We start from the raw sequence: 11,166 nt of genomic DNA, 5'->3' as shown, positions 1-11,166 counted from the left end.
AAAGATCAAAATAAATATAGTGATTATTTATATAAAGAAATTTTTAACATAATACTTATAAGCATTTTCAAGTAAATAAATCTTATCAACATATTAATTTTTTATAGAGGCCTGCTACACGTACAAGTCTTTTTGGCTTACAAGTCTTACAAGTTGGCATAAGTCCAACAAAACACACGCATTACACTTCCACATTCAAGAGTAAATAAACACACGTTATTCAACCATTTTCTGTTTCCAAAGCGCGCTACTCACCATGCATTATGAACGATTCTTCTTCTTCTTCCTCCATGAAAACGAGTTTCTTGCCAAATTTGAGGATAATGGAATACACCCAAACGATTACATAAATACACCCAAATGATTACAGAAATACACTCAAACGGTTATAGGAATACACCCAAAAGATTACAAAATTACACCCAAAGGATTTAAGAAATACACCCAAAATTCGTTTAAGTACACCTTATGCATAATTCAGAACTCTCTTTCTCCTCCTCATCTTCTGCTATTTCTTCTTCTTCAAAAACGATTTCAGAGTTTGATGTCAAAAAACAATGAAAATCGAGAATAACGAAGAAAGAAAACAGAGAGAAAAGTACGTAAATGAAGAAGGAGAAAGAGAAGGCAAGAAACGAAAGAAAAGAAGAAGAAGAAGAAGAGGAAGAAGAACGTGCAGCAAGAAGAAGAAGAAGGTGCAGTGAAAACGTGCAGTAACGATTCGAAGCACGTTAATATAAATGACTTGTAAAGACTTGTATAAAAAAACGCTTGTATATGGAGAATTTCTAATCTTTTTATAATATAAAAAGTCTAAATAGATAATCAATCTTTTATTTTCAAAAATCAACATTTTATATAAAATGAAAAAATATAAAATTGATCACTCTTAAATTAAAATAATAAAATATATATTTTATAAAAATTATAAAATAAATAATAACCTGTCACTTGACTAATTTATCAAATTTTTTACTTTAAAGAAGATCTGAATTTATTCTATTTATTTCATCAAAGAGCAAAAAACAAAAAGCTCATCATTTCTATACCGGAAACAAGTTTAGAACAAAAGTCAATCTATAATCAAATATTATCCAAATAGAATAATATTCATTAAAGACAACCTTAACCATCAAGAGATATGGTCAATAACACACCCATTATTATCGCAACAAGCTAAGAGGACAACCATTATTATTATATTGCATCTCTCTATGGTAAAGTAGTTCAGAAATGGGGTGCTGTTATTAGCTTCCTTCAGTCCACCGAGACTATTGTCACAGAAATCTCAGCCTCCTACTAGTTTTTTGAATAAATTATCATTTTCATTTCTTAAAAAAGTTAGTTTTTGATAAAATAACACTTAAAAAAAATAATTTATGTTAACTAAATACTTTTTCAAACATTTTAATTAAATATTAGATCAAATATATAATTCATTTATTACCTTTATATATTGAATATATTAAAAGATTTCAATTTTAAAATGTATAAGATTTAAATTGATAAAAGTAAATATGTAAATATGTAGCTTAGTTTTGTGGTTGTAACAGAAAAACTCTTAAAAAATTCGATCTGATTATTCCAAGGATATTCATGTCATTCATCACCAACCTAAAATAATATACCTTATCCACGAAAAATTGTTTTGTTTTAATTTGTGGGACCACAATTTATGAGTGATATATATATTCTCACTTAACCAAGTAATCTTGGTCTTCAACAAAATTCATGATCATGGTTTTTTAGTACCTCTTTGGCAAGTTTTGATGAGGAAATAATAATGGCAGGCATTAACCCTAATTGATCGAAGGGAGAAAATTGGGGCATATTTCTTGAAGAGCTGACATAGTTGAAGGTGAAGAATGGTGTTATCTAGTTGATGAAGGTTTCCTATTAAGAGAAGGTTAGCCAAATTAATATATTTTAGTGTGTTTCCTATTAAGATTTTGTCTTTTAATTTATTTTTTTACAATAGATTATTTAGGTATGGGAAGATGCAGGCTGAGATGATTAATTAATATATTTTGTGTTTGTATCCAGGATTGCTTAGGTGCTGCGGGAAGAGTTGCCGACTGAGATGGCTAATAAATTACTTATGGATGTTTGAGAATAAAATTCTCATAATTTTTTTTAAAATTTGTAATACAATAAAAATATAATTTTTAAGATTTCAATTCTCACGTTAATATTTAAACTAAATCAAATAAAGAAAAAGTATGATTTATAATTTCATTACTAAAAATTTAAATATCAAAATTATTCTTAATAAACAAATAAAAAAAAAGTCAAATAAAGAGTCATCATCAACCTCCACAGCTTACTCGGTAACAATTAAGTTACTTCATCTTCTAACCCCAACTTGCACATTTATTAACTGTCACATCACATGTATATCGATCATATCATATAATTTAAGAACAAACTTGTAGGCTTATATTACACGATTAACCATTGTTGTTCTTGTAGGTTTGTGGATGGAGGTTTTTTTTTACATTATTGTGGACCTCTTTAAACCGTATACTAATATATAGCCAAACATTTAATAGATACAACGTTTCTTCCTAACCATGCACTACCGAAGAGTAGAACAACTCAATCCAAATATTACATGATTACAGTAATATTCATTGGAGACAACCTTAACCATCAAGAGATATATCATATATATGAGTTGCATGTGTAATAAAAAAATTACTAAAAAATCAATAAAATTTACTTAAAAAAAAGTAATAAAATTTACTTTATTTAGTATTTATTAAAACTACTAAATTTTATTTTATTTAGTATTTATTAAAAAAATTGATATTTTAAAAATTACTAAAAAATTAATAAAATTTATTATTTTTTATCATTAGTTAATCAATAATGTTTGAAAATATAGAATAAATATATGTTGTTAAATTATTATATTAAAGATATTAAATCGATGGTTAAAAATATTAACAAAAAACAATAAATTGTGTTCATTTTGAACTTTTTTCTTTAAAAATTATATTAAGAACAAATATAAAGAGGTGCACTAAAAAAACGATTACTGTTGCTGGGTACAACAATATAATGAACTAACTAGCAAACATACACCGAGAAAGTATATATATGTACCATTATTTAAATGTGTGGTTTATCTTCTAAGTTTGAAAATGCTTTCATTTTATTTTTGAGCATGATCACTACTAAACAACAGATCTCTGACAACTCACTCTGAATTTAAAGTTAGGTTTGAGTAGTATTGTCATCCCTATAACGAGCAGATACGTGTTGGAGGTAGCGGTGTTGTTAGTACCAGCAACAATACTATTAGTGAGTACCGACACCAATACCTAGTCCATCGCTTCAGCAAGGATAGACGACGACGATTATTGAGATCTGTAGGGTTTAGGAATTTAATTTATTTTATGTTTATTTCATTGTATTTTATTTCTTTGACTTTTTATTATATTCAGACTCTTGATATTTAATAAAATTATTAGTTGATTTTTGGTAATTTTAAATTTGTGTCCTAATTTTGTAAACAAAAATTTTAATTTTACTATTAATTGTGCGCTAATTATGCAAACAAAAGGCATACCGTCTGATTTACCGGTGGGATGATCTGACGATAATTGGGCGCCATAAAACATAATATGGCACCAAAATTATCGTCGAAAAATTTCGACGATACCCAACTGCTTATTTTCGTCGCATTAATTGTAAAATTCACCGGTAATTAGCGTTGGACAAAATAATTCGACGGTAAAAATGTTTCAGCGTCATTTATACCGTCAAGTTTAATCCGACGGTAAATTTTTTCTTGTAGTGTCACTCATCCTATGTAATATGCATGTGTATCTCTGATATGTACTTCAAATATTCGTTCAAGTATTATTAGAAATTATTATTTTATATTTTTAGAATGTTCAATTTAATTTTTTTTATTGAGTTACTAAATTGAGTTTTATATTTATAGACTTAATTTTTTTATTTTAACCTAATAAAAATTTATAAATACCTTTTAAAAATTATTGTAGTCTTCATAGTGTAATTAGAGGAGTATTAAAGCACATTTTAGTTTTGTGATAAAATCATGGTGTGGACAAGTGAAGTTGAGTAGGTCTCTCTTATAACATCGAAAAATTGGATAAAAAGTTGAGTGAGTCCATTCGATTCAATTTCCAAACTATGATGTGGACAAGTTAGTTTGAATAGTCTCTTTCTTATATATTGTATCAAAAATTTTGGTAAAAAATAGAGCGGTTCTATTTGTATTCAATTTTAACCTATTTTTTTATTTTTTATTTTTAGTTTCAATTCATCTTTTTCTATTTTAATTTTTATCTTTTTGTTTATTGACTATTTCAATACATACCTGATTGAATATATATATTTCCAATTTTTTCAAAATTGTAGCGTATTTTTAAGTCTTGTAAAAGTAAAAATGTATTCAAGGAATTGTCTAAGGTGGAAACTTGAAACTGGTTCTTAAAGGACTAGGGAAGAATATTTCAATTTAATGGCCTATATTAGTGCCGTGCAAAAAATATGTAAATTTATAAAATTCTACTTTAAAGTTGTATTAATTATGAAAGGGTCTGTTAGATTAAATAACAAAATGATAAAATAATTGAAAATTAATTATATCTTTTTCATTAATTTTTAAAAAAAATAAATTTTTTTTTAACATTATGAAGAAATAATATTTTGGTACCAGTATTAAAAGATTAAAAAGTTTTTTATTTTTAAAGTTTTTTAATTGTATTACAACTTAAAGTGTTTTTACTCTCCTGCATAATAAACACATAGGTCTAAATAGGGGTGTTCAAATCTAAACTGATCCAAATTAAACCGTTCATTCAATCCGATCCAAATCGAAAATCGATTAAAACCGCACTAATTCGAATTGGATTGGATTCTATTTTTTGCAAACCACTGGATTGGATCGGATTTCGGATTTATTTTTCATAACCGATCCAATCCAATCCAAACCGCACAATGTGTTATAATATTATTATTTTATTATTATATTTACAATTATACTTATAATATGTTCAATTTGTTATACATTTTTCTATTATTCATGTATTATTATTATTTAATAAATATTTTATGTTCAAAATGTTATTTATTTATTTATTTTAACTAACCTATAATTTTATTTCTATTGTTATGTTATCGTTAGCTTTTTAAGATATTATTAAGACTTGTTATATCATTGTTGATTATTTAAAATTTGATGTTGAGACTTATTATATGTATTTATTTTTTTATTTAAAAAACCGCAAATCCAAACCGATCCAAACCGCTTGTAATCGGATCGGATTTTCAAAAAAAAATTCATCCAATCCAAACCGCACCGCACATAAATTAAGCGTTTGGATCGGATGACTTTTTTCCTTAAAACCGAACCAAACCGCACCGCGAACACCCCTAGGTCTAATTGTGCTAAATATATACTAAGAAAAAGAAATGTATTCAATAAGCATCGCTTTTCTATTTGAGTCGAGCGATCGAACAAAAAATCTTAGTGGTCCAAATAAAAAAAGAATATAAAGCAAAATAGTATATTACGTAAGTGTCCTCATTTTTTTATCTAGTTTTTGTCCATCGCAATAACCAATTATCCTCATCATGCCTTTCTCTGTTTCTCGGACCAAATATAAACCAACTCTCCAACACAAAAATGAACTCGTAGCAACAACAACTACTTAAGGCGTAATAAACGAACTACCTTAATTAACATATGTGTCCACAGTCCATACATATACTGGGTTGGTATCTAGAAATTAAAAAACACTCTGATTACAGATAGGGAGAGTCGCGGAAGAAAAGGGAAAGTTTTTGGTAGTGATGGGGGCACTGGTCACTTATGGAGTGAGATTTAAAAAAACAAAAGACCAAAGAAAGAGATAAAAGAAGAACAAAATATTTTAGATTTTAAAATAAAAATATTTTTTAAAATATTTAAATATAAATATAATTATTATATAATTAACAAAAAGATTTATCCAAGCCCTTTTCTGCTGGGTATTTTTTTCTCTTAGCTCTGCTGCTGCGTGTTTTATTTTTTTATGAACGATAGGGCCTTAATTAATTAGTTACTAGCTAGTAGCTACCGTTTTTGTTTCAAGTTGCAATTCACTTGAGAAACAACAAAATTCAATTTTTGTTGCGATTCAATTTCTAATCATAATGAGCTTTATGATTAGGCTTGCTAGCTTCAACATTGTGCTTTATGAATTCATGGATTGGTTAACTTTGTTTTTTAATTCCTTTTACCATCTAACATAGAATGTATGTTCAGCAAAGTTTGTTATTTTTGTGATGAATCTTTTAAAATTTTAGGTTATGTTTGCTTCGGGTGTAAATTTGTAACTTTATACACTGAATTCATCCATGAAAATTTCACCCCATTTTACCCCCGAACCAAACATACACGTTAGGTGTGAATTATAAGCCTTGCTGAAAGTTTTGGGTACATAATTACTTGGATTAATGAACTTATTAGTAAGGCCAGATATACTTATTCTCATGATCAGAAATATCCCTGCAAAAATGTTGATATAAACCACATAATGTGTGTGAAAAGTTCACGGATCATTTACCAAAGTTAAAGTTGAATTTGGAAGTATAGAAAGTTTTTAGTATTAAAGTTGAGTAAACATATATAAAGACCAAAACAACGTAATTCAATGATTTAGATTTTGATATTAGACATAAACGCTAAATCTTAGACTATAAACCAGTAGAATGTAAATGAATCCTAACCAATAGATTATTGTTTGCAAACAGATTAATGTGCTTTTGTAGAATTAATTTTGATTAAATTAATTAGACTTATGTAATTATGTTAATGTAATTGTTTGGATATTCTTTTGTTAAAACATGCTTAGATGTAAGATGACAAAATGGACAATATATATTTTCTATTACTTTTCTATTTAATTTTGTAAATTTATTTAAAGTAATATTAATATTATTTATATAAATTTCATTACAAACAATTTATTATTAAAACAAAAATATATGAATAAGACACAGCGATGATACTATGAAACAATTACAAACTTCTTTTCAGATTTCAGAGTCTTGATCCAAATTTCGAACTAGCTAAGAAAGCGAGGTTAGAGACTCAACTAATATAGTAATTGTTCATATAAAAATATTTGTTATATGAAGAAAAAATTAAAAAATAATTAAATAATTTAAGATATTAAATTAAATTGATTAATATAATATTTAACAAAATATTCATACATAACTAACTACTAACCAACATACCATTCTGCAATATATATAAAAGATCAAAATAAATAATTATCATCACATGGTTGTTTTCAAATATAGAAAAAAATTTATTTTGAACAAAAACTAATTCAGAATAAAACTGAATCCTGAGATACCAAATATTATTCAAATAACATAGTATTCTTTGGAAACAACATAGAACATACAACCACAACTATGAAGAGATGGATGATGAACAACAAAGCAAACACGCAGTATATTAGATATGAGTTGAATCTGTAATAAAGAAACCGAAATTAAAAAGTATAAATCCAGCGAAGACAAGCGCATGCCTTGATTGTGAATGGAATGTGGAACGCTATGCCTAACACCATGCTCTGCTGACCAAAATCCATGAACACCGTGGCGTGGAGGTGGCGGCACGGCAGTCTTACCGCCAACTGCAACGGTGGCATTAGTTGTTCAAGTGGTGGCGGGAGGCACCACATGTTGGCCTCATCATCATCCTCAGCTGAATCCAAGCCACTATTTCTGTCGATCAAAGCTGAAGCAAGCAAAATTAAAGCTAAAATGATCTTGGTTTGGGCCATGATTCAAGTCTTTTTTTTTTTTTTTGTAGTATTTAGTAAGCAAGGGTAGTCGGTTTTAATGTTTATGGAGATGAACAAATTATGGATTTAAGGTAACACCAATTCAACGACGAGCCTTCCGAGCCTAACCCATTGGTTCGTTGGAAGCAAAGAGAAAATCCAAAGAGGCAAAGTTACATGACCAAAAAAAAAAAAGAAAGAGGCAAAGTTAGGCTGGTTTGACTTTGAGAATATAATATTCGTGTGTTGTCTTCGTGGATTAACTTCAGTCTTCCATAATACCAAAAAAAAAAAAAAACTTCAGTCTTCCATCAAACTAGTGTAAAACCGGGATATAAAAATTTATTAATACCTATCTATTAATATAAAAATTATCTTATAATTTATAAATATAATTTAAATAATTGAGGTTAGTTTTAAATTCTTAAACATACATTATTAAGCAGATTTATAAAATACAAATACTATTATGTATCTTAATATATCGTGTCATTTTAAAAAAATATTAATATTTTAGTAGAAAAATAATGATTAATAATATTAATTAAATTACAAAATACATGAAAAAATATTATTCGTATACCAAATATTTTTTATATCCATATAAAAATACAATTGTTATTAATTAATTACATATTAAAATTTTTTAACTAACAAAAGTAATAAAGTCGTATATAATTGTTAAGAAAATATCAATATCAAAACAGTATTTATTAAAAAAAACTATATACACGGAGATAATTAAAAAAATTAATCACTTAATACATTTTTTAAAAATATTTATTAGTAATAAATTGATAAATATATTTTATCTTTTATTGTAGTATGTCTTCTACCGAAATTTTGAATAAAATAAAATAAAAAATTTGAATTATTATCTACCATGATAACAGTCAAGACTGTATATTTTATTTATTTGTTTAATTCTTTCATAACAAAGTGCTATACATTATACAATATCTAAAAATAAAAAGACAAAATTACTCCCTATAAAATTAGTAGTAATAACATACACCACTATCATCAGCTACACAATCTTAAAATTTAAAAAAAATAAAAAGTTATATATGAGATCAAATATCAATTTTAAATTCTATAAAAAAATTACTATTAATACAAAAAAATAATACTTATAAAAAATAGTAAATTAGTAAAAAATAAAAATTTTTGATATGATTTAATTTTCACACGTTTTTCGAATTTTTCTCTGTCTATCTGATAAAATTAATAAAAAAAATTATATACTCAAAATCATATAAAAGACTAATCATATACTTAAATTTAAAATTTTTATATTCATTTTACTCTAATTATTAAATTTTTATCACTATTATACAAAAAATCATCAAATCACATTCACATGGCACTTGAACTTTCCTAGTTTTAAGATACAATATCAAAACAAATTGAAAAACTAAAATAAAATATTAATTAAATAAATTTTTAAATGTCCACAAAGCTTCCTAGAGTTCACATCCATAGCCAAATAATATTTTCTTCCATACTATTAATAGTATGCTTAGATTGTTTATTTTTTTTTTACTAGAAATAGGAGACTCGAACGCACAACCTCTTAATTAAATATGAGAAAACTATGTCATTTGAATTATAACTTATTGACGCTTAAATTGTTTACTTATTCAATAGTAATTTGTGTTGTACATTTAAAAATATATATATTTAAACTGAAACTCAAATATTACTATTTACAACTATATATTAAATGCAAATAAATTGTATAAAAAATATAATATCTTTTTGGCACCTTATTCTATTAGTACTATTCTAATATTTTTACAAATACTACATATAACTAGAGGTCTAATCACAACTCCATTTTATTTTTTTAAAATATATAAAGTGAATTCATTTTTAAGAAATCATTCTTCTACACTCTCGTTAAATTGCACGTTTTCTTTCTTTTCAGGTTCGATGCTCCTAGTTATAAAAAGTTGATTATGACACTTTGAGGCAAAATTCTATCCTAAATTAACAATAAATCCCATCCTAATTATAAAGAGTTGATTATGACACTTTGAGGCAAAATCCTATCATAAATTAACAACAGCTCTCTTGTTTGGAGGTTCATTCTTGATATTGGTCAAAGATAAACAATCAAACAAACAAAATAAACGTGAAGTGATGACATATTAAACTATCATGAAATACATAAAGTACAAATTAACCGGGACAAAAAAATAAAAAAGATCTAGCCAACCATGTTATTCTCTTCTCTCATTAGTAACAGAAGCATACAAAAACAAAACCACCTTTTTTTTTTGTAATCTTCCAGTATCATCTTCTAACACTTAAAAAACTATACAAATATATTAAAGATCAAACACAATGAACAAAATAAAAACCTTTAACAATTTTTAAAAAGTCAAACTTTAAGAATAAGTGAATATATAAAGTCACACACCAAAATTCACTACCACACTTTAGTTGACATGCTATCTCTGACAAAGCCTTTATTACTAGACAGCTAAATTTAAGATAGATATTTATTAAAATTCAATTGCAAAATAAGATAATTCAAAGGGAATTGGATATGATCATGATTAGCTGCTATAGCAAAATAGAAAAAAAATTTACAGAACTTAACAAAAGTGAGTATGCATAGATGTCAAAAAATTTTAATATACCAATCTTGAAATCACGATGAAACTATCTCATCAAAGCATCACATTTAAGCTGAAAAAATAAAATAGCTCCATGTTCATCAAAATTTAATTTAATTAAACCAAAACCTTTTCTAGTTGTTATCAATAGTTTCAAATGAAGTATATATTTTTATACTTGGCAAAATAAACTTTAAGCTTCAATTACATGTTTAAAACACAAAAATAGATTTTAAAAAAAATAATGAACAGCAGCAAAAGGAAACACACTAAATCATGGTAAAGACAACTCAAAAACCACCTCTCCTATCCAAAAAGCATAAAAATATCAGTGTTAAGTGATTTCTAAAAGAGCAAATCTAAATGGAAAACACAAAACATCAAATAAGATATCATATGAAAGGACTAAAAACGCAGTATGCATTCATAGTGCCCAGTGCGAGTGGTGCTGATATATGAGTGCCTAAGGTATAAGTTGTAATAAACTTGGAAGAATCCCCTAAAAACTGAAATTTATCAACAGGCACAAAAAAAATGAGTAACGGTTATTATAGAGCAATAAGAGCAGATGCATTCCCATTTAGATAACACTCTAGCAATATTGCTGTAAATTATTCGTACATCTTGAATTTATTGTTCAAAGTTGACTTTGTTGCTGAAATTATGATTTAGCTAATGTTAATTTGCTATAAATCATATTTGGAGATTTGGAGTTTTTTTTGTTGTTTATC

This window comes from Arachis stenosperma, chromosome 5, assembly GCF_014773155.1.
Source record: "Arachis stenosperma cultivar V10309 chromosome 5, arast.V10309.gnm1.PFL2, whole genome shotgun sequence".
Lineage (NCBI taxonomy): Eukaryota > Viridiplantae > Streptophyta > Magnoliopsida > Fabales > Fabaceae > Arachis > Arachis stenosperma.
This window is presented reverse-complemented; position numbering follows the sequence as displayed.